The sequence below is a fragment of the Pongo pygmaeus genome, chromosome 5 (genome assembly GCF_028885625.2).
Source record: "Pongo pygmaeus isolate AG05252 chromosome 5, NHGRI_mPonPyg2-v2.0_pri, whole genome shotgun sequence".
Lineage (NCBI taxonomy): Eukaryota > Metazoa > Chordata > Mammalia > Primates > Hominidae > Pongo > Pongo pygmaeus.
Genome location: NC_072378.2, coordinates 6,321,834 through 6,346,596, shown reverse-complemented (window position 1 = coordinate 6,346,596; position 24,763 = coordinate 6,321,834). Strand labels below are relative to the sequence as shown.

Here is a 24,763-nt window from a genome sequence, read left to right as displayed (position 1 = left end):
ATTACCAAAATGTGACACAGAGACATGAAAAATGGTGTTGGAAAAATGGTGCCAATTGATTTGCTTGATGCAAGCCTGCTACAGATTTTCAATTTGTAGAAAGCACGGTATCTGTGAAGTGCAATAAATCAAAGCACAATAAAGAGGTATGCCTGTATATGAAAGCTTAAACACACATACACATTGTATTGAAATTACAGTTCTCAATACATGTGCTCAAGGATTAAGAGTTCAATGGCATCTACTCTAAGAACAGCAATGATCTTGACTGACTTTTCTAAGAGCAGGGATGATGTTACAAGGAACAAGTTAATTGATGCCTAGATATTATTCAATAAATCTTCTTAGAAAAGCATATCATTATATTAATTATGCTCATTTGGTCAGTTACTTCATTATTCAGAGTAATTAACAGGTAAATCTTAATTGACAAAAGACATATCTTAAAATCTCAGTAGTTTAACCAGTAAATGCTTATTTCCTATCGCCTCTCTATCTGATTCTGGCAGAGAGGGCTCCTCCATCTGAAACCCATGGCCTCCATGAGACGGAAGCAAGATCTCCGTGGCCAGAGCCCAGTCACATGGCACCAACCAGGGGGCTGAGGAACTCAGAGGAGTGCACGATGTTTGGAGAGCACTTGCTTTCTCTGCCACAGTGATTCACCATATGCTCATCAATATTGATTGAGCAACTATTATATAAATTGGATGCTTTTGGTAAGGAAAATCACAAACATTAGAATCAGACACATCTGGTCATGATTCCCTACTACTTGCTGGATATTAATAATTAGCAAGTTTCTACACGTCTCTGAGTTTTATTTTTCACATCCATAAAATAAGAGTAATTATATTAACCCCCATAGGATGATTATATGTATCAAATAAGATACATATATGAAGTTCTTTGCACAACAGTGACATGAATAAATGCTAGGTTTCTTTTGCCATGGCTACAGGGTTTTATTGGCAGAGTTATACAAGACAGAAAGATTTCTAAGTAATGGTCCCCATCCTCAAAGAGCATGCAAATTTGGAGATAGCAGTAATGCAAGTACACAAATGCTTAAAATAAAATACATTATGAAAGAGCTATAGAGCTGATGGAAATAAGAGGTTCTAATGAGAACACATGGACACAGGGAGGGAAATAACACACACCAAGGCCTTTCAGGGGTGGGGCGAGAGGAGGGAGAGCATTAGGACAAATAGTTAATGCACGAGGGGCTTGAAACCTAGATAATGAATTAATAGGTGCAGTAAACCACCATGGCACATGTATACCTATGTAACAAACCTGCACCTTCTGCACATGTATCCCAGAACTTAAAGTAAAGAAAAAAAAGATTCTTATTTAAAAAAAGGAAATAAGAGGTTCTATAAGAATTTAAAGGAAAAACTGTCACTTCTTGCTGAAGAAGGCCTTCTGGGGGAAGTTATATTTGAGCTTTGTTTGGAAGAATGGAGAGGACTTCAAAGTAAGATGGGAGGATTTGGGAATTGTATGTTGTATTAGTCAGAGTTCTTCAGAGAAACAGAATCAATAGGATGAATGGATGGATAGATAGATAGATAGATAGATAGATAGATAGATAGATAAAGATATATGAGGGGATTTATTATGGGAACTGGCTCACATGATTATGGAGGCTGAAGAGTCCCATGATAGGCTGTCTGCAAGCTGGAGAACCAGGGAGCCATGGGTGTGACTCTCAGTCTGAGGGTGGGTGGAGGTGCTGGTGAAAGTCTTGTAGCCCAAATGCTGGAGAACCTGGAGTTCTGATGCCCAAAGGCAGGAGAAGATGAGTGTTGTATCTGCAGAAGAGAGGGAGCAAGTTTGTCCTTCCTCCACCTTGTTGTTTTATGTGGGCCCTCAGCAGATTGGATGATGTCCACCCACGTTGGTGAGGGCTGATCGTTTTTGCTCAGTCCACTGCTTCAAATGCTAATCTCTTCCAGAAACACCTGGAAATAATGTTTAACCTGCTATCTGGGTGTCCCTTAATCCAGTCAAGGTGACACCTAAAATTAACTATCACATATGTAGAAAGAAGTATTTGAGTAAAGGGACAAAATTTTTAAAATTTATAAACTATTTAGTAGACCAGAAATAGATCAATTTTAACTGCAAGGGAAGCTTAGGATAGGGGAATGGTGAGAAATAGGGCTGAAAAAGATAAAGTGTCGATTGGGTGGGGAGGTCTTGAATGTTTGCAGGTGGAGTTTGGACGTGATCTGGTAGGTAATTGGGGGATAATTACAGATATAGACATTTTAAGGAGTAGAGTAATAGCATCAATGTGATGTATGTAGAAAGAGACAAAACTTGATGACAAGTAAATAATAACCAAAGTATTTTCCCTTCTCTCTAGCAGGGAAGAGAACCAAGAGAAAAAGGATCTTAGAAAATGTTTAATCCACTCTCGATAACTTGTAGATAAAAAAAATTGAGATCAGAGAAATTACACGATTAGCCTGAGGTTACTTGATGAAGCAGGAATGGGTACAAGATGTTCTGATGTCATCATTTTGATGCTGTCACTTTAGTGAGTTCTTTTCAATGCTTTGTTAACATTCTAATAGCCCAAAGCAACCTGGGATTCTCAGGCTGCCCCTATCTTTCCTCTGAGGAGGAAACTAGCCCGAATGCCCTTGACATACCAGTGACTTAGCTTTCTAGGATTCCCAGATATGATTCTATTTTAATTCACTCAGTATCGTTTGTTGACCACCTAGTGTATGCCAGGCACTGCATTTGGTGCTGTGGATACAACAAGGTTAACTTTGTGAGATTTCTGCCCTTAGATAAAGCATGTGGAAATTCAGAGAAGTAGGAAAATATTTTAGCTGAGGTTTTTCAGGAGGGAACCTAAGGAAAGAATGGCTTGAAGATCAGGTTCACAAAGGAATGAATTTCTAAAGTTAGATATCCACAACCGGTGAAAAGTGGCAACGGGGAGATATCTGAGACACCCTTCAAAACTGCTCCAGTAAGAGCTTGTCTGCTCTCCCTGCCTGCATAAGCAACCTTGGTTCTTAGTGGGTATATGTGTGGGAGATTACAAGTACACATAAAAAATATTTGTACACACACATGCTTCTCTCTAATATTTACAAACTCATTGCAGTGGAAATTTGTTCCTTCCCTCTGCCCGCCGGTTGTCCATCATCCAATTCCCCCACTTCCTGCTCTCACCTCCCCACCTTTGGGACATCACTAGATAGTTGTCTGATCTTAGGATGAGAACCATTTTTGTGGTGATGGATAAATTTCCAGGATATTAGGAAAATCAGGTAGGATTTCAATGTTGATTTTTTTCTTGGTACCCTGGAAATTTATCCATGACCACATTAATTGTTCTCATCCTAAGGTCAGGCAACTGCCTGTCAGTTGTTATCCATGCTGTCCCAAAGGTGGGGAGGTGGGAGCAGTCCACTCTGGGCTGCAGACAACAAGGAGCCACACAGTCTGTAGAATGCTTAAATATAATAACAAAACCAACTGAAAGCCCATCTCCTTATTATCCCCATGTGACTCTCACCGAAGTCTCAGTTCCAACCATTGCTTGCACCAGAGCAAACTGCACCCCTGCCTCACCCTGGATCCCCAGGGGTCAGGCCCAGCTTCCACCTTTCAGAGCCTGCTGAGAGGCATCAGTTCAGAGAATTCCCCCACCACCCCCATTCCCTCCCTACACCCTATCCTCGCTGACTGGGAGAAGGGAGGAACACCTTCGGGGGAAATGCAGTGTTTGGGAGGGAGTGTCATTTGTTCCAGTCACCACCCAATTGGGAGAAAGGGACAGGCTTTCCAAAGCCAAGGGATCACTCCAGCCACCCCTCCCTCTCCCTCCAAGGCTATCTGTGTCACCAGCCAACTTTCTGATCTGTCCCTAGTGACTAGAACAGAAGGAAAAAAAATAACAGGGTAGAGAAGGCATGGCATTTCCAGGCAAAGTGAGGTTAGGAACTTCCCTTCCCCTGCAAATTTTCCAGTTTCCAAGAGGCACAGTGCCTACAGCCTGAGAGGTGTCTACAGAGAGATTGCACAGGAACTGCAATCTTGCCAGGACTATCACTGAATGCTGGTGGTGGTTAGGGGACAGGGGTGGGGTGGTAAAAAGTGGGGAGGCAGGATAGCAGGGAGTGGGAGAAGTGAGGCAAAGCAGCTTGTTCCCACCAGCTTCTGGGTCAGTCAGAAAACATAGCCCAGTGTTCAGGAGGGCTCCCCTCATCTGTGTGGTGTGCTGGAGCCCACCACCTGACCACATGTGGCACATGAACACACACAAAGCCATAGTTATAGCTAGGTAGGTCCAGGACACACTTGCTCTCCTCTCTGCCTGTACTGAGGGATGCAGGGATTACATTAATAGTTTCAAGTTTTAAGTAGAATATCCCTGCAACTGAGAATCCCAGATCCTGTGTTTCTCCATCTAAGTGCACCCCAAGGTAGGCATGTGATTCAAGCTTAGGCATGCAGGTGCCCCTCTGGGCACATTTACTTTCAATGAATGAGGGAACACACAGGCTGGCTGGAGGCATATTCAGTGAGGGGACAGCAATAGGGTTCCTGCTAGAAGACCTTGGCTGTGGTGGCTTGTCCAGCCCACGAGAGCTCTCTCAGCTGCACATTTCAAAGCCTGTTCTCTCCTGGTTATCCAAGGATAGCGGAAGTGTGTTTCCATGGCTGATGGCATGAGTCCTGATAGACTCTTTAACTGCTGGAACTTGCTATAGACATCCACATCTCTACAATAGCACTGGTCACAGAACATTCTGGGTACAATAGCCAGAATGTAATAATTATTTCTTCTTGATAGAGTGCAAACGCTCCAGGTAAAGTTCAACCATCTGTTAGCTTTTCTGCCATCTTAAGTACTTCAGCTAATGTGACCTGCACACTCTTGCTTTTCCTTCTTGCTCTGTGGAAATGCGTTTTCTGTCTCCTTTGACAAGCACTTCTCTGCCTGACTTTAAAATAATGGCATTCCTCACGCTCTCTTTTTATTCTCTTCTTTCTGCTTAGGAGGTTTCTTTCATCTCCTATATTTTAAAAACAATCTGTGACTGGCAGGACTTGTTCCAAAAACTCATTGTGCAAATATAAACCCATGTTCATATTTTGCAACTCAAATGAGATCTGGCTAGTTGAGAGCCCTACCTTCCACATTAGCAAATATTGAAGTATTTTCCCTTTGAGGACCCATCCTTCTGCTGATAACTCAGGAAGCCCTGAGCAGTCCAAGATGGGGCTAGGGTGGGGTGAATCCATTTCTCACTAGAAAAACCTGAAATTCCATCATCTTTTGCCTCTTGCTACCACATGGCTATTGACAACACATCCAACCCAGGTGGGCAGATGCCAGCGTTAATCCAGAGCCTGAGTAGATTCCCTAGTTGGGCCTTTCCTCCCACAGGGCCAGGTGTGGCCAGGGGCATCTCCTGTTTTCTTACCTCACATCTTAGGATCTGGTGCTCCCCAAAGCTCCAACATCAGCCAGTGCTCCAACTCACCTTGCAAAGACCCAGAATGGCTGTTCTCTTCTTCCCTGAATTCCACCTGCTCAGGCCAGCCAGCACCTTCTTCCAGGGTTTCAACACAAAGGTGTCCTTAACCTCATTACTCCCACAATGGACTCTAATGTCCTCTCAGAATCCAAATGCAGCAACAAAGACATTCTCATAGCTCTCCTTTCCCTAACACCCCCATGTCCTGATCAGATCCAGAAGCTACCCTCCACCATTTCAAGAAAGAGAATGTTCTTCTGTGATTTCCCCTTTGAAGGCAGACCAAGGTGATATTTTAGACTCTAACTGCTCACTAGCCCAGTGACTGTCAGAAAATTTTTTACCCTGACCACAGTAAAAAAAAAAAAAAATACTTTATAAAAATAAAGATTCAGGAACTGTTCCAGATTAAAAGAGACTGAAGAGACATGACAGATGAATGCCACACAGGATCTCGGATCTTCTTTTGCTGTAAAAGGCATTATTGGGACAATAACCCAAAATCCCAATACTGTCTGTAGATTAGATAATAACAGCATTTCAATGTTAATTTTCTGGTTTTGATAACTACATTGATAACTACATGTGGTTTATATTTTTAAGACATAAATACTGACTTACGGGTAAAGGGGCATTATGTCTGCAGTTTTTGAATGATTCAGAAAAGTGTGTGTGTGTGTATGTGTGTGTGTTTATATATAAAGAAAACGCAGTAAAACATTAACTTATGAGGAATCTGGGTGAAGGATAAAGAATATCTGGTGGCCAGGTGCGGGGGCTCACGCCTTTAGCCCTAGCACTTTGGGAGGCCAAGGCAGGCGGATCACCTGAGGTCAGGAGTTCCAACACCAGCCTGGCCAGCCTGGTGAAACCCCATCTCTACTAAACATACAAAAATTAGCTGGGCATGGTGGCGTGTGCCTGTAATCCCAGCTACCTGGGAGGCTGAGGCAGGAGAATCGCTGGAACCCAGGGGCGGAGGCTGCAGTGAGCTGAGATGGTGCCATTGCACTTCAGCCTGGGTGACAGAGCAAGACTCCATCTCATTAAAAAAGTATATCTGGGAATGGCCAGGCGTGGTGGCTCACGCCTGTAATCCCAGCACTTTGGGAGGCTGAGGCGGGTGGATCACGAGGTCAGGAGATTGAGACCATCCTGGCTCACATGGTGAGACCCCATCTCTACTAAAAATACAAAAACTTAGCTGGGCGTGGTGGCGGGTGCCTGTAGTCCCAGCTACTTGGGAGGCTGAGGCAGGAGAATGGCATGAACCCGGGAGGCGGAGCTTGCAGTGAGCAGAGATCGCGCCGCTGCACTCCAGCCTGGGCGACAGAGCAAGACTCCGTCTCAAAAAAATAAATAAATACATAAATATAATAAAAAAAGAGTATCTGGGAATTCTTAGACTTTTCTTGAAATGTTTAAGTCTGAAATTATGTCAATATTAATATAGTAAAAATAGATTTATATTGCCACACAGTGAATGTACACATACACACATGTTCACATATTTATTCGTTCCATTAATGTTTAGTGACTGCCTACTATACACCATTCTAGGCAATGGATATACATCAATAACCAAAATAGACAAAAACATTTGCCAATGAAGCCTATGTGCATATCTATTCACCCATGATCATGTATGTATATATGCACATATGTGTGTATATGTGTGTTTATATATACTTGCATAAAAACCGAAACAAACGTTTTTAAGTTATACTTGTTAGTGGAACACCATGATTTAAAAATTCTATCTCATTAATGAAGTAAAAAATATTGTTTTCTTGAGCCACTCAAGGATCATAATCTGTAGTTTACAAAGCACAGCACTAGAGCAGAGGAAGAAAAGCAACAACAAAATCCCCCCAAATTTAAGTTTTCATCCAGAGCATTTTATAACACCAATTTGTGAGTATAATATAAACCTATCTTCTTTTTTACTTTTATTTTATTTTCAAGACAGGAGACAGGGTCTTGCTCAGTCAACCAGGCTGGAGTGCAGTGGCAAGGTCATACATAGCTCACTGCAGCCTCGAACTCCTGGCCTCAAGCTATCTTCCCACCTCAACCTCCCAAAACACTGGGACTACAGGTGTGAGGCACCACACCCACACTAAATCTATCTTCTGATCTCCATATCTCCATATCCAACTGTAAATCTGCCATAGCTGCAGCCATTCCAAACTCTCCCAGTCTAAAATTAAACTCTTGATCTTTCCCTTAAGACTGTTCTTCCTCCAGCATTTCCCATTTCAGGAAATAACACCTCAACCCACCAGTTGCTCATCTTAGAATGACTGGAATCATCCTTAACACCTCCCTTTTCTTCACTCCCCACAATGATCAGTAACCAAGTGCCGTTGATTCTGTATCCTAAATATATCTTGAATTCATTTTTCATTTTCTTTTTGTCTGACACTGTTTTAGTCTAAATTCATCAACATCTTTAACCTAAATTACTGTAATCGTTTCCCACTTGGTATCTCTATATCCAATAGTTCTCACTTCAATTAATTCTTCATATGACAGTGAAAAACATGTTTTAAAGCCTAAGGCAATTATGTCTTAACCTTTATATTCTTCCCAGTACTTGCAGGAAAAACTAACACATCCTCGAAAGTGTATTAATTATATTTCACTGTGAAGAAAAGAAAACCTAAATAACTGTGGATTCACTGGATAGAAATTTCTTCTTTCTCACATAAAAGACATAAGAGGTAGGCAGATTAGGGCTGATTCATCCAATATGGTATCCAAGACCTGGATCCCTTGTCTTTTTCTGGCATTTACGGCATGCAGCTTTCACCCTGGTCAAGATACCTGCCTGAACTCCAGTCACTGCCTCCATCTTCCAGCTAACTGGAAGGAGAAATGAAATGGACAAGAACATTCTCTCCCTTGAGAGACCATTCAGCTGACCTTGAGTTGTTCCCAACTTTATCACACAACCAGACCTACCCGCAAGGCAAGTGGGATATAAAGTCTTTTATTCACTTGGACAATATCCAGCTAAAAAGTTGCATTCATAATGAAGAGTTTGAAAGTGGATGTTGAGGTGCCACTACTAATCTGCCTTTAAGGCTGATCAACTCTGGCCACACTGGCCTCCCTGAAATGAACAAACATACCCACATCTCTGGGTCTTGGCCATGTTGCCACCTTCCTGAAATATTCTTCTGCCTGCTTCCTTGGAAAAAACTTTGACTCAAAAGGCAAGGTGATAATTACTCTCTTAACTCCTTGTGTATCTCACTCATAGCATTAACTTAATTATATATTTGTCCACATAAGCATTTGGCTAATATTGTTATATTGTATTTCAAATATTTCAGCCTAGTAGAGAAGCGTGTGTATATAAACAGGTAAAACCTAATCTGTATCAACAAATTAGAGCTGACCGATAATCTTATAAAGTTAGTACATTTGAACAAATCTATAAGGCATAACATAGCTTTATTACATAAGGAGTGACAGAAGTAATGGAGTTTAGCATATTTAAGATATGTGATTGGTTGGAGGTCGGATAGCATACCTACTGTCCTTGTATGAATAAGATAAAAAATATAGTAAGCCCATTAGTACTCACGGCACTAGTGCTTTCACTGGCATTCATGATCCAGTGCCCAGCAAGGCTATGACACAAAGTATGTATTCATTTGTTGAGTGAAAAATAAATCAGTTAACTTGGCATTTATTCCGTGGTTAACAATGCTTAGTATAAAACTAAAAAGCCACTTGAGAGATACAAATCAATATTCTGATGAGCTTCTTTTCATGTGTTTGTTGGTTGCATAAATGTCTTCTTTTGAGAAGTGTCTGTTCATATCCCTTGCCCACTTTTTGATGGGGTTGTTTGTGTTTTTCTTTTTTCTTGTAAATTTGTTTAAGTTCCTTATAGATTCTGAATATTATACCTTTGTCATATGGGTAGATTGCAAAATTTTACTCCCATTCTGTAGGCTGCCTGTTCACTCTGATGCTAGTTTCTTTTGCTGGGCAGAAGCTCTTTAATCAAAACCACAATGAGATACCATCTCACACCAGTCAGAGTGGTGATTATTAAAAAGTCAGGAAACAATAGATGCTGGCAAGGCTGTGGAGAAATAGGAACACTTCTACACTGTTTGTGGGAATGTCAATTAGTTCAGCCATTGTGGAAGACAGTGTGGCAATTCCTCAAGGATCTAGAACAAGAAATACCATTTGACCCAGCAATCCTATTACTGGGTATATACCAAAAGGAGTATAAATGATTCTACTATAAAGACACATGTACATGTATGTTTATTGCAGCACTATTTACAATAGCAAATACTTGGAACCAACCCAAATGCCCATCAATGATAGACTGGATAAAGAAAATGTGGTACGTATATATACCATGGAATACTATGCAGCCATAAAAAAGAATGAGATCATGTCCTTTGCAGGAACATGGATGAAGCTGGAAGTCATCATCCTCAGCAAACTAACACAGGAACAGAAAACCAAACACCACATGGTCTCACTTGTAAGTGGGAGTTGAACAATGAGAACACACGGGCACAGGGAGGGAACATCACACACCGGGGCCTGTCAAGGGGTGGGGGGCAAAGGGAGGGAGAGCATTAGGACAAATACCTAATGCACTTGGGGCTTAAAACCTAGGTGATGAGTTGATAGATGTAGCAAACCACCATGGCACGTGTGTACCTATGTAACAAACCTGCACATTCGGCACATGTATCCCGGAACTTAAAAAATAAAGAAAAATAACAATAAAGGTAATTTAAAAATGTATAAAAAACCAATATTTTTTGTTTTGCTGTGTGTTTGAATTACATTGCTGTCAAGTAGAGTGAGGTGAGCATTTGTATTTTGTCACAGGTTATGAACATTCAGATATTCTCATAACAAAACTCATCCATTTAATGTATATAATATGTTAGATTTTAGTATATTCACAGAGTTGTGCAACCATCATCACTATCTAATTTTGAATAATTAATCCGTCCCAAAATGAAGCCCCACACCTGCTAGCAGTCATTCCTCATCTCCCTACTAATTTATTTGTATTTCTATTGTATTTTCCATTTCAGACATTTCATGTAAATAATTGATTTCTTTCACTTAGCATAGTGTTTTTAAAGTTTACCCATGTTGTCACTTGTATCAGTCATTCATTTTTTTTTTCTTACAAATAACATTCCATTGTTTGGATAGACTGCATTTTCTGTGTCTCTTCATCAGTTAATGGACGTGCAGGTCGTTTTCACATTTTGGTTATTGTGAAAATGCTGTAAGAACATTTGTGTACAGGTTTTTGGGTGACCATATGTTTTCATTTCTCTTGGTTATTGGATAAGTATCCTGTTGCTTCTGTAACAAATCACCATAAACTTAATGGCTTAACACAACCCAAATTTATTATCTTATGGTTCTGGAGGTCTGAAGTCCAAAATCAGTTTCACCAGGGTAAAATCAAGGTGCTGGCCATGCTGCCACCTGTCTGGGAGCTCCAGGGGGACCTTTTCCAACTTCTTAAGACACCCAAACTCCTTGGCTCTACCAGCGATGGCATCTTCTCACCTGTGTTGCCATGATCATTATCAAAAGATAATGGTTTCTGCCTCTGCTGATAATGATTTCTGCCTGCCTGATCTCTGCCTCTGCTGTAACATCTCTCTCTGCCTCTGTTGTTACATGGCCTTCTCTGACTCTGATCCCCCCAACCTCCCTTTATAACAACACTTGTGATTACATTCAACCCACACAGATAATCCAAGTTCATCTCCCCATCTCGAGACACTGAATCACGGGTGGAAAGTTCCTTTTTCATGTAAGATAATATGTTCACAGATTTCAGGGATTAGGAGGTGAGCATCTTTGAGGGGCATTATTTTGTTTCCTATAGTATCTAGGAGTGGAATAGCTGGATATGGCAACTCTATGTTTAACGTTTTGAGAACTATCAAACTGTTTCCAAAAGTGGCTGCACCAGTTTACATTTCCGCAAGCAAAACCTATGAGCCTTCCAATTTCTCCACATCCTTGCCTACCCTTGTTATTGTCTGTTGTTGTTTTTTTTTTTATTATAGTCATCCTAGACGATGGGAAGTGGCATCTGTGTTTTAATGTGCATTCCCTAATGACTAGCAATGTTGAGAATCTTTTTATATGCTTCTTAGCCATTCTTACATTTATTTTTTTGGAAAAATATCCATTCGAATCTTTTGCCCACTTTTCTTTTTAAGAGATGGGGTCTTGCTCTGTTTCCCAGGCTGGAGCGCAGCGACACAATCGTATTTCACTGCAGCCTTCAACTCCTGGGCTCAAGCGATCCTCCTGCCTCAGCCTTCTGAGTAGCTAGGACTATAGGCACAAGCCACCATGCCCAGCTAATTTTTTTATTATTTATTCTTGTAGAGACAAGAGTGTTGCTATGTTGGTAGTTTTTTTGCCCACTTTTAATTAGATTATTCATCTTTTTATTGTGGACTTGTAAGACTTTTTTACATATTCTGGATAAAGTCCCTTATCAGATATATGATATATAATTATCAGATGTATGATATATAATTTGCAAATGTTTTCTCCCCTACTGTGGGTGGCTTTTTTACTTTCTTGATGTATCATTTGCAGCAAAATGTTTTTAATTTTGATGAGGTCTTCATTAGTCAAAGTTCTTCAGAGAGACAGAACTAATAGGATATATAAATGTAGATACAGATACAGATGGATGTAGATATGGATACATGAGAGAGGATATATTAGGAGAACTGGCTCACATATGGAGGCTCAGAAGTTTCATGGTAGTGTGTCTGCAAGCTAAAGATCCAGGGGTTCTGGTAGCATGGTTCAGTTCAAGTGTAAGGCCTAAGAACCAAGGAAGCCAATGGCATAACTCTCAGTCCAAGGCCAAAGGCCTGAGAGCCCCAGGAGGCCTCTGGTGTACGTCCCAGAGTCCAAAGTCCAAAGAACCTGAAGTTCTAATGTCCAAGGACAGAAGTAAAAGGATGTTTCAGCTCCAGTGGAAAGAGAGAGAGAGAGCAAATTCATCCTTCTTTCCCCTTTTTATTCCATCCGGGCTCCAAGCTGATTGGACGGTGCCTGCCCACATTGAGGCAAATCATCTCCACTCAGTCTATCCACTCACATGCCAATATCCTCCAAAACCACCCTCTCAGACCCACCCAGAAACAATGCTTCCCCAATCATATAGGCATCCCTCCATCCTGTCAAGTTGACAACTAAAATGCACCATCACAAGGTCCAATTTATTTAATTTTTATTTTGTTGATCTTGCTTTTGGGTATCATATCTAAGAAAACATTGCCTAATTTTATGTTACAAAGATTACACCTATGTTTTCTTCTAAGAGTTTTATAGTTTTAGCTCTTATGTTGAGGCCTATGATTCATTTCGAGGTTTTGTGTGTGTGTGTGATATAATAAAGGGGTACAACTATGTCTTTCTTGGACATGTGGATATCTAGTTGTCCCTGCTCTCTTTGTTGAAATGACTGTTTTTCTCCCCATTACAAGATCTTAGCTCACTTGTTAAAAATCAGTTAAATATAAAGGTAGAGGTTTATTTTTACTCTCACCTCGATTCCATTCATTTATGTGTGTATCCTTATGTCAGTTGCATTCTATCTTTATTATTGTAACATTGCAGTAAGCTTTGAAGTTGCAAGTGTGGGTCTTCTAAATTTGTTTTTTTCTAAAATTGTTTTAGTTATTATGGGGTCCTTGTACTTTCATACATTTTATGACCAGCTTGTCAATTTCTGTCAAAAAGCCAGCTGGGATTTTGATAAAGATTATGATGAATCTGTAGATTAATTTAGAAAATATTAAAATTTTAATGATAATAAGACCTTCAATCCCAAAACCTGGGATATCTTTTCATTCATTTAGATCTTCTTTAATTTCCTTTGGGAATGGTTTGTATTTTCAGTGAAAAAGTCTTATACTGTACATAGTGTGCATTTGTTAAATTTTTCATAAGCATTTTATTTTGATGCTATTATAAATAAAATTATTTTCTTAACATTATTTTTGGATTGTTCCTTGCAAGTGCATAGAGATACAACTGACTTTTTTTATTGATCTTGTATTGTGAAATTTTTGGAACTCATTCATGAGTTATAATAATTTTTTAGTGGATTCCTTAGGATTTTCAATATGCTGTATTATGCCATTTCCAAGTAGAGATTATTTTACTTCTTATTTTCCAGTGTGGATGCCTTTTATTTATTTTTCTTGCTTAATTGCTCTAGTTAGAACCTCCAGTGCAATAGTGAATAGATGTGGTAGGAGTGGACAATGTTGTTTCTGATTGTAGGGGAAAAACATTCTGTCTTTCGCCAAGTATGATATTAGCTATGGCTATTTCACAGATGCCTTTGATCAGGTTAAAGAAGTTTCCTTTTGTTCCAAGTTCATTGAGTGTTTTTATGTTGAAGGAATGCTGGATTTTGTCAGATACCTTTTCTACATCTGTTGAGATGATCATGTGGTTTTTGTTCTTTTTTCAGATGTTAAATCGACTTTAATTTTTTAGACATGGTTTCCTTTAATTCTTAGAACATATATGTGTGTGTACATATATTTATGTGTATATATATGTATATATAATAACTGGTTTAAAATATTTGTTCATTTGGTCTCCTTGGGAACTTTTTCTATTGACTGCTCTTTTCCTTCATATGAACCTTCCTTTCTTATTTATATGCATATATTCTAATATTTTATTTCAAATTTTTGATATGATGTGGCAACTCTGAGTATCAGATTCCACCCCACTCCTGGGGTTTGTTGTTGCTGCTGTTTGTTTAATGATATTTGTTAACTTATTCTGTAAAGTATTTATTCTCTGTAGTGTGAAGTTACTGAGCCTTTGCTTGGTTAGCTTAGCAGTCAAACAACAATTGGTCAGAGATTTTCTTACATGCCTTGAAGCTATAAAACTTCTGCCCTTTGCTGCCAGACTGTGTGTGTGTTGAGGTGTGTTTTCAATGCTCAGGTAGTTTACAGCTCTGTCTTAGCCTTCACTTCCTGCTTGTACAGGGCCTAAAAGTCAGCCAGAGATGGAAGATTGGGTTTCTCTCAGATGTTTCTGGAGGATGCACACAGCTCTGTACATGTATGTGGCCTTCCTTCTATAACCTCAGGAGTATGTCAGAGCTTTCTGGAGCCCTGTATGGGCCCATTCCCCAGATCTTCCTTTTAAGTTTTTGGCCAACCTCTTGTTTGGTTCTATTGGTATCACAGCCTCAGGCAACTGTGCTGCTAAGCAATTTTCAAAGCTTTGTTTCCAACCAGTTCTCTGGGGGTAGAGCTTTTCTAGCAGAGTGAGCTCCAAGTCAGGTCAGATAGTGACTGCAAATAGAGCTTTTCTGGCAGAGTGAGCTCTATGTCAAGTCAAATAGTGACACTGATCTGAAGATGGAAACTTTTAAGAAGTTTCAAATCATGTCTGTCCCATCTAGTGGCTGCAAGGCTGCTGGTTTTTATAGCAACTGTGGCTGCCAGATGGTTAGTATTCAGGGCTCCTACGGACAAGTTAAAAGATCACAAAGGCCCTGTTCTTATGCAGGTTCAGTAGTTTTTCTTAAATAAATGTTTCTCAAATAATTACCTGCCTTTTATTAACTTTCAGAGCTCTGAACAGGTTGATTTTGATGGCTTTTGTCATTGTTTCTGTTGCTTTTATAGAGGAGCAAATTTATTTCAGTTCCTGTCTGCCATTCCAGAACTCCTTCCCCCCACAAAATTCTCACTGATTATCAAAATTTACCCCTCTTTAGTGATTAGAAATAGAAATTATAAAGCTTAACAAACAAACAACTTAATTCAGCCTTGGATAAAATTAAAATATAAGTCACAGTGGTATATAATAAACCTGAAGAAAGAATCAGAGTTCACTATCAAGTATTTTCAATTTAATAGTACTCTTCTTATAAAATGAATATTTACAATGCAGAGTCCAGATAAGAGCTCAGAGAACAATGAACATTCTTGAGAAAATATATATAAAGAAAAAAAAATACTTAGTTATATTTATCCCAGTCCTGAAATTACATCAGCTCTTCAATAGGACTAGAAAATCCTTCCTACTTGTTTGCCCAATATTAAGTACAAAGTTGTTGCTTAATTTTTCTGGTGCATAATCTTCTGATGATCAGGAAAACCACAGATCTGGAATCAACTTTTCTTTTCACATACTGCATAAAAGAAAATATAAACTATCAGATTCAGATTCAAATGCAATAAGAAGCCTGGATTTTTTTTTGACAGATAATAGCTTTCTATTGAAATTTCTATTGAATGTATGTGATAAATACAGTTAGATGTATTGGTAGAGACTTATTTTACCTTCATATAAGTTACTACTTAGTCTTTCAGCAATAGAAATAAAAGATGGCTATTGGTATTTAAACTTAACACAATGCTATGGGGTACAGAAGAACAATTTATAGAAAAATAAGTCTTTAAAGAATTGGAGGATGCCCTTATATTTTTCACTTCCTATAGTACGTGTTTTGGATTGCTACTGACACCATCTTTTTAAAAAAATTGATATTCATTCATCATGAAAAAGAAGCACCTGGTGATTTGACATTTTCTAAATTGTACCTTTTCTCCTAAACATCTGTTTTTGTTGAAAGCCTTTGGAATGAATACACATCCAGGAGTGAAGAAGACAAGCTCAACTGCCATTCTCTGAGCAGTTCAAGGCATATTGAGTTGCAGGAGTTGTGTGGTGGTCCACTCTGATGGCAAGCACCCCTTTCTTGAACCGAACAGAGTCAAGTGGAATCAAAGGTGAGTCTGTGATTTGTCTTGGACAAGAAACAGTTTATTGATGAATCAGCTGTGGCAACACGTCTTTCCTTCAGAGAGCTGAGTCAGAGCAAATTTAAGGCAAGTATTCTGACAGCTTCTAAAGAAGAATTTGCAAGTTGTTCCCTCCAATCTGGGCACAAACCCAGATCATTGAATAGAATTTAAGGTTTTGTGTTTTTTTTTTTTTTTCAGTTGTGCCTGGGTGGTTTTCTTTCTTTTAAAAAAATTGACTCAAAAGTTTCCACTGAGTTCCAATCAATATGCCTGAGATGGGCCAAGTCATCCTGGCAGAGGGAAGCATTGGGATTGTATTTCTGAGATGTGCACCAGGAGGTAGGGTTCTCCAAGGGAGGGTAAGGGAAATGCAGAAGCTCAAGAGATCTGGTGGCTGCGAAGATAGATGGCTGCCATGGCCAGACTCGATGCCATGGGGTGCTCACTGGTGAATGTTGGCAGGCGGCTTTGGCTAGTTTCCTTGCTTCAATGCTGTGTGACCTGAATAAGCCATTTGGTTGCATTAATATCCCCTTTTTTCAGCCCCCAAAATGAGAGATATGGAAATGAAGGAGAGTATATCCTTACTGTAAAAGTATGTTCTTGGAGAGCCGAATATACATTAGGTAAATTTAAGCCAGTAGTTTCACTGACATAGTGTTTTTGAGATTTGTTTTTCTCCTCCCTCATTGATCTTTGCTGGCAATGGTACTGACATATTAGTTCAAGGGTCTTTGTCCTCAGCCTCTCTGACAAGGAGTTAATAAATTTTAATGAAGAATTTAAGAAAAAGCTCTCCTTTTGGAAATGAATCTATGTATAATCTTAAGTTTGAAAACACCTGTAAGTTAGTGGGAGCTCAAAATGAGAAGGGCTATACATTCTAAAATATGCTGTTTCATTACAACAAATATTTGTATGTATGCATTTTTAATGTGAATGAAATTAATCATTTGATTAATGACAACCTGTCAGCTGTAACAGCTGTTAACTATGGTTTGGGTGGGAATAGAAAATTTGAGATCCGCAGGGTTAGCTTTCATTAGAAGTGTAACTCTGTGTTTGTGTGTGTGAATGTACACATGAACATGTAGTAGAAATTATTGATAAACTGAACTCATCAAATTTAAAAACATCTGTTCTTCAGAAAACTTTTGACACTGATTTTAAAAAAGTGAAACCACAGATTCAGAGAAAATAGTCACAATATACATAACTGGCAAACCATCCAATGAAAATGAGCAAAGACTTAAACAGATACTTATTAAGAAATATATCAATGATTAGTAAGCACATTAAAAAATGCTCCACATTGTTAGTTACCAGAAATGCAATTAAAATGACAACGTGCTAGCATTCACCATTCAGAATGACTAACATTAATAAGACTGAGAACACCAACTGTTCATGAGGATGTGGACCAACTGGAATACTCATACAATGATAATGAGGTATAAACTTACACAACCACATTGCAAAATACTTGGAAAGTTTCTCATAAAGCTTTTTAAAAATTGAAAATGTATTGTGTCATTCATGGATTACACTTCTAGGTATTTACCTAAGAGAAATGTAAACATGTCTACAAAAAGTTTGTGCAAGAATGTTCACATAGCTTTATACGTATTAGCCAGAACATGCAAAAATGGAAATGTTCACCATTAAGAGACTGATAAGCAAATTGTGGTATATTTATACCATGGAATACTACTCATAATGATACAGGAGCTAAAAAGAAATTATTTAGGCTGTTAGTGAGGGTAAGAGAGTCCTCAGTAAGGCTTCCCTTTTAAAGAAAAGCAGCCCCCAAATAATTTCTTTTGTAATAAATTTCTTTTCTAATAAAATAAATTTTTATTTGTTTTTCTAATAAAAATTTTATTTTTCTAATAAATTTCTTTTCTAATAAAATCAAGCTGCAGACAAAGAAAGGCAAGCTAGATGCTTGCACGGGTGAATGCTAGCAGTTGTGCCAATAGGAAAGGCTACCTGGGGACCAGGCATGTTCAACATGAGGCTCCGCCTTCCTTTTTTCTTTGTCAACCACATGTACAATAAAGGAACAGGCAACATGGCACCGGACAGGTAGAGAACCCATTTGCATAATAAAAGATTAGGTTGAGGTGGCACACCTGGTCTGACCAATCTCCTGTGCCCTATGTAAATCAGACACCACTTCCTCAAGCTTGTCTATAAAACCCCATGCATTTCACCATAAAACTGGAAGACCCACTCAGGAGCCCCTCTCTGCAGGAAGGAGAGCTTTTCTCTTTTCTCTCACCTATTAAACCTCCACTCTTAAACTCACTTCTTGTGTGTCCATGTCCTTGATTTTCTTGGTGTGAGATGATGAACCTTGGGTATTTACCCCAGACAATGACACAGCTTCAATAAGTAAAAGGGGAGTGAATTACTAATACCCACAACAACATTCATAAACCAAAAAAATAAAATAAAACAAAACAAACAAAAAAAAATGTTGAGCATTAAGGGCTAAAAACAAAAGAATATATTCTGCATGATCTCATTTATAAGCCGTTTAGGAACAGGCAAAACTAATCTCAGATGAGAGAAATATGAAAATTGTTGCTTCAAATGCAGGGTTTGGAGGGAACTGAGAGGGGGCATGAGGAAACTTTCTGGAGTAAATGAAAATTTTCTCAACTCTGATAGTTGCATGAGTTGCACAAATGCACGCATTTGCTAAAACTATTTAAACTGTGTACTTCATATTTGTACATTCCACTGTCTATAATTTTCAGAGTGTTTAAAATATATTTAAAGGTAAAATTTAAATCTGTAAAGACAGTAGAAGGAAATGTAATTTAAAAAACAAACAACCCCATTAAAAACTGGGTAAAGTACCTGAACAGACTTTTCTCTAAAGAGATACACATGAAAAGTGGTCAACAAAAACATGAAAAAATGCTCAACATCACTAACCATCAGAGAAATGTAAATTAAAACTGTGATGAGATATCATCTTACAGCAGTCAGAATAGCTGTTATTAAAACGTCAAAAACAATAGATGTTGGCATGGATGTGGAGAAAAGGGAACATTTATACACTGTTGGTGGGAATGTAAATTAGTACAACCTCTATGGAAAGCAGTATGGAGATTTTTCAAAGAACTAAAAGTAGAACTACCATTTGACCCAGTAATCACACTGCAGGGTGTCTACCAAAAGGAAAATAAATCATTATATAAAAAACACACCTGCACTTGCATGTTTATCACAGCACCATTCACAATAGCAAAGTCATGGAACCAACCTAAGGGTTCATCAGTGGTTGACTGGATAAATAAAGTGTGGTAGGTGTTCTGCATGGAATACTATGCAGCCATAAAAAAGAATGAAATCACATCCTTTGCAGCAAAATGGATGGAGGTGGAGACCATTATACTAAGTCAACTAACTCAGAAACAGAAAACTAAATACTGCATGTTCTCACTAAGTGTGAGCTAAACATTTGGCAGACACAGACCTAAAGATGGAAATAATGGACACCAGGGACTCTAAAAGGGGAAAGAGTCGAGGGGGAAGGTCGAAAAATAACCTATCAGGTATGATGCTCACTGTTTGGTAATGGTAATGGGTTCACTAGAAGCCCAGTATCCACCAGTATGCAATATATTCGTGTAACAAACATGCACATATACCCCCTTGAATTAAAAACAAACAAACAAATAAATAAAATATATTAGGTTGAAAAAATAAATCAAGAGTTAGGAAAGGCTAGAAAATATCAAGAAAAAATGCTAAGTTGACAAATTTGAGTAATTAAAAATTATAATTTATGTATGGCAAAAGTAAGAATATAGGTAACATTAAAAGACAGATAAAAAAGTAGAAAAACGTATTTAATATGACAAAGGGCTAACTAAAATCTAAAGAGCTTTTTGAAATCATTAAATACAAGTAATTACTCCCTATAAAATAGACAAAATCATAAATAGATAAGTTCACTGAAACAAATATGTATAGATATAGATAAATGTATATATATAATATCACACGTGAAAAGATGTTGTACTCTATCCATAATAAAATAAATGCAAATTAGAGAGCAATTAAACATTTTTGACCTAATAGACTTGTAAAGAATGTAATGCTGGATAGTACACAGTACTAGTTGCACTGGTATTCCCTACATTTTTGATGGAGTATGAATAAGTGCAAACTCTCTAAGGAGCAATTTGTCAATATACACCAAAATTTAAAATGTGCATATCCTTGAATCCAGGAATTGGGCTTCTAGGTCAAATATGCAAGGTTTTTTATTGCAGCATTGTTTGGAATGTCAAATGACTGGAAACAGTCAAGTTGGAACTGGTTACATAAATTGTGGTTACATCCATACATTGCTTACATACAGCCATGAAAAGGAACACAAAAGCTCTTTATATGATGATATGGATCTATCTCCAAGATATTTTGTTAACTGAGAAGCATAAGGTCATATGTGCATTTCTATGTAAATAAGAATGGATAAATGTAAATATAAATGTAACACATGCACAGAATATATTTGGAAGAATTAATAACTAACAGAAATTGTCTAAAGGGAGGGACAGTAGTATTGAGAGACAAGGAGAGGAGATGTTTACTTTTCACATCACCTTCTTGTAGTTGCATTTTTTTTTTTTTTTTTAAACTATGGGCATGTATGTGGTGTAGAGAAAATGGCTTAGCTGGAGCTATCACCCAGAGTGCCTTTTTATGGCCTGTCAAGCATGGCTATGTCAGAACAGTTGACTTCTTATATGAAGTTCAGGGGTCCCAGAGAGATGTATTCCAAGGAATCAACCTTCAACTTGGCTTTGGAAGTCATACACTGACACTTTTACTGTCTGTATAAGATAAGGCTGTCACAAACCAACCCATATTTAAATGTAAGGGAAATTAACTCCATCTCTTGGTAGCAGGAACATCAAAAAGTTCTTGACTGTCATCTTTAATTCATTACAAATGTTATCAGTAAAAAGTACTGTAAGAATTAAGAGGAGGACCAATTCATCAACATGAAGGTAGTGTCACACAGCTCTCTTTCAGTAAAATGTGCTCTATAGCCTTCACATACATTTCCTTCCATTTCTCAGGAACTCCCTTTGGAATTAAGTATCCTGATATGAGACAATATATGAGAAGAGTATCATAATCTGTGAGGACATGTGTGTCAGTTGCATTCAAAATGGCAGTTCATAATTTGACACACTCAGATATTTTTGTTGTTTTTGGTTTTCTTTCAGACCTCAGGTACAGAATACAGTTTGAGAATTCTTATTTCATGGTCTGTAGTTGATTATTGGTTCTTGTTAGGCCTCTTTCTTGTTATTCATTCATTGATTTTTTTCACACGTGTGCCTTTTCCCTGTGTACCCCCCTCTCACTTCATACGCAACCATTTTAATGTATACCTTTTTGTATGTGTTCAAAATGAACATTACTGTTTTGTATGAATGTATTTTTATTGTTGTAAAATACACAAAACATACAATTTATCATTTAAGGCATTTTTAAGTGTACAGTTCAGTGGCATTAATACATTTACAATGCTGTGTAACTATCAGCATTATCTATTTCTAAAACTTTTTAATCGCTCCAAACAAAAACTCTTAGTAATTATGAAATAACTCCCCATTTCCCCTTCCTTCTACCTGCTAATAACCTCTACTCTACATTCCTTATCTTTAAAGTTGTTTTTTCTAGATATTTCATCTTTGAGGAATCATATAATATTTATCCTTTGTGTCTGACTTCTTTCAGTTAGCATAATGTTTTCAAGGTTTATTCATACTGTAGCAACCATCAGAACTTCATTCAATTTTATGGCTGAATATTAATCCATTGTATGTATATGCCATTTTATCCAATTACTTATTCATTGATAGACACTTGTTTCCACCTTTTAACTATTGTGTGTGAATAATGCTACTGTGAGCATTGTTGTATGAGTATCCACTTAATTCCCCTTATTTAATTATTTTGGGAGTGCGATTGTAGGAGTAGAATTACTGCGTCATATGATAATTTTATATTTAACTTTTTGAAGAACTGTCAAACTATTTTCCATAGCAGCAATACTATTTTACCTTCCCACCACCAACTAGGATTCCAATTGTTCTACATCCTCCCAGCACTTGTTATTTTCCATTTTTTTTAAAACAACAGTCATCTTAATGTGTGTAGTAATATTTCATTGTGGTTGTGATTTGCATGTCCCTAACAACTATAATGTTGACCATATCTCTATGCACCTAATGGCCATTTCTATGTCTTCTTTGCTTAAAGATTTTTATTTTTGCTGAAGTTCAATTTATCTATGGTGTTGTTTTTGCTTTTGGTTTTGGTGTCATATTGAAAACGTCATTGCCAAATCCAACGTTACGATTTTCCCTTAAGTGTTCTTCTATGTGTTTTAAATTTTTATCTCTGAAATTTAGGTTTTTAATCCATGTAGAGTTAATTCTTATATATGACATAAAGTAAGAGCTCAACTTTATTATGCATGTTTTCCCACCATCTTTTGCTGGAAAGACTGTCCTTTCCCTTTTGAGTAGTCTTGAAATTTTGCTGAAAATGAATTGACTGGATATATGAGGGCTTACTTCTAGGCTCTTTATTCTATTCCATTGGTCCATGTCTCTATCCTTATGCCAGTACCATGGTATTTTGATTACTATTGCTTTGTAGGAAGTTTTGAAATTGGGAAGCACGAGTCTTCCAATTTTGTTCTTCATTTTCAAGATCTATTTGGGGTCCTTTGAAGTTCCTTAAAAAATTTTACAATAGGTTTTTCTGTTTATGCAAAATACACCATTGGGATTTTGAAAGGATTACATTACATCTTTAGATAGCTTTAATTAGTTTCGTCATTTAAAAAATATTTCGTATTCCAGTCTATGAACACGAGTTGTCTTTCTATTTATTTATGTTGTCCTTAACTTTTTTCAGCAGTGTTTCGTTGTTTTCAGTTTACAAGTCTTTTTCTTCCTTGGTAAATTTATTCCTAAATTGATTCTATCATTAATGAAACTTTTTTCCTTAATTTCCTTTACAGAGTGTTCCTTGCTAGTGTATAGAAATATACTGATTTTTGTGTGTTGATTTTGTATCCTGCAAATTTGCTGAATTTGTTTATTAGCTCCAACAGTTTTTTTTTTTGTGGTTTCTTTAGAGCTTCCAACATGTAAGATTATATCTTCTGAGAACAGAGATAATTTTATTTCCTCCTTCCAGCTTGGATGCCTTTTATTTCTTTTTCTTGTCTAATTGCTCTGGCTAGAACTTTCAGTGCTATGTTGAATAGAAGTGATGATGATGAGCAATTTTGTTTTCTTCCTGATTTTAGGGGAAAATATTTCAGTCTTTCATCACTGGGGATGATGTTGGCTATGGGTTTTTCACATATGGCCTTTATGATGTTGAAGGAGTAACCCCCTATTCCTAGTTTATTGAATGTTTTTATCATGAAAAGATGCTGGATTTTGGCAAATGCTTTCTCTGTATCAACTAATATGCTCATGTGAGTTTTTCCCCTTCATTCTATTAATGTGGTATACTGTATTGATTGATTTTCATGTGCTGAAAGACCCTTGAATTCCTGAAATAAAATTCACTTGGTCATGGTGTGTAATCCTTTGACTATACTGATAAATTTGGCTTGGTAGTACTTTGTTGAGTTTTTTTAAATCTATATTCATAAAAGCCTGCTGGTGTCTTTTATTATAGTATCTGTTCCCAGTTCTAATATAATGGTACTGTTAGTCTTAAGGAAAAGCATTATAAAATGTTTCCTTCTCTTAGATTCCTCAGAAGAGTTTGAGAACTATTGATGTCAGTTATTCTTTAAATGTTTGGTATAATTCACCACTGAAGCCAACTTGCCCTGAACTTTTCTTTGTTGGAAGGTTTTTAATTTCTGATTCAATATGCTTACTTGTTATAGGTCTATTCAGATTTTCTGCTGCTTCTTGAATCAATTTTGTATTTTGGGTCTACATTTTTCCATTCTATCCAGACTATCCAATGTGTTGGCATACAATATTCCATAGTATTTTCTTTTTTTTTTTCTTTTTTCTTTTATTATTATTATTATTATTATTCTACTTTAGGTTTTATGGTACATGTGCGCAATGTGCAGGTAAGTTACATATGTATACATGTGCCATGCTGGTGCGCTGCACCCACCAACTCGTCATCTAGCATTAGGTATATCTCCCAATGCTATCCCTCCCCCCTCCCCCCACCCCACAACAGTCCCCAGAGTGTGATGTTCCCCTTCCTGTGTCCATGTGTTCTCATTGTTCAATTCCCACCTATGAGTGAGAATATGCGGTGTTTGGTTTTTTGTTCTTGCGATAGTTTACTGAGAATGATGATTTCCAACTTCATCCATGTCCCTACAAAGGACATGAA

General features: G+C 37.7%; 1 pseudogene; it reads left to right on the top strand.

Annotated features, from left to right (window-relative positions):
* LOC129038787 (snRNA-activating protein complex subunit 5-like) overlaps nt 1–24,763 on the top strand; it is a 290,162-nt pseudogene that overhangs the window by 174,246 nt on the left and 91,153 nt on the right.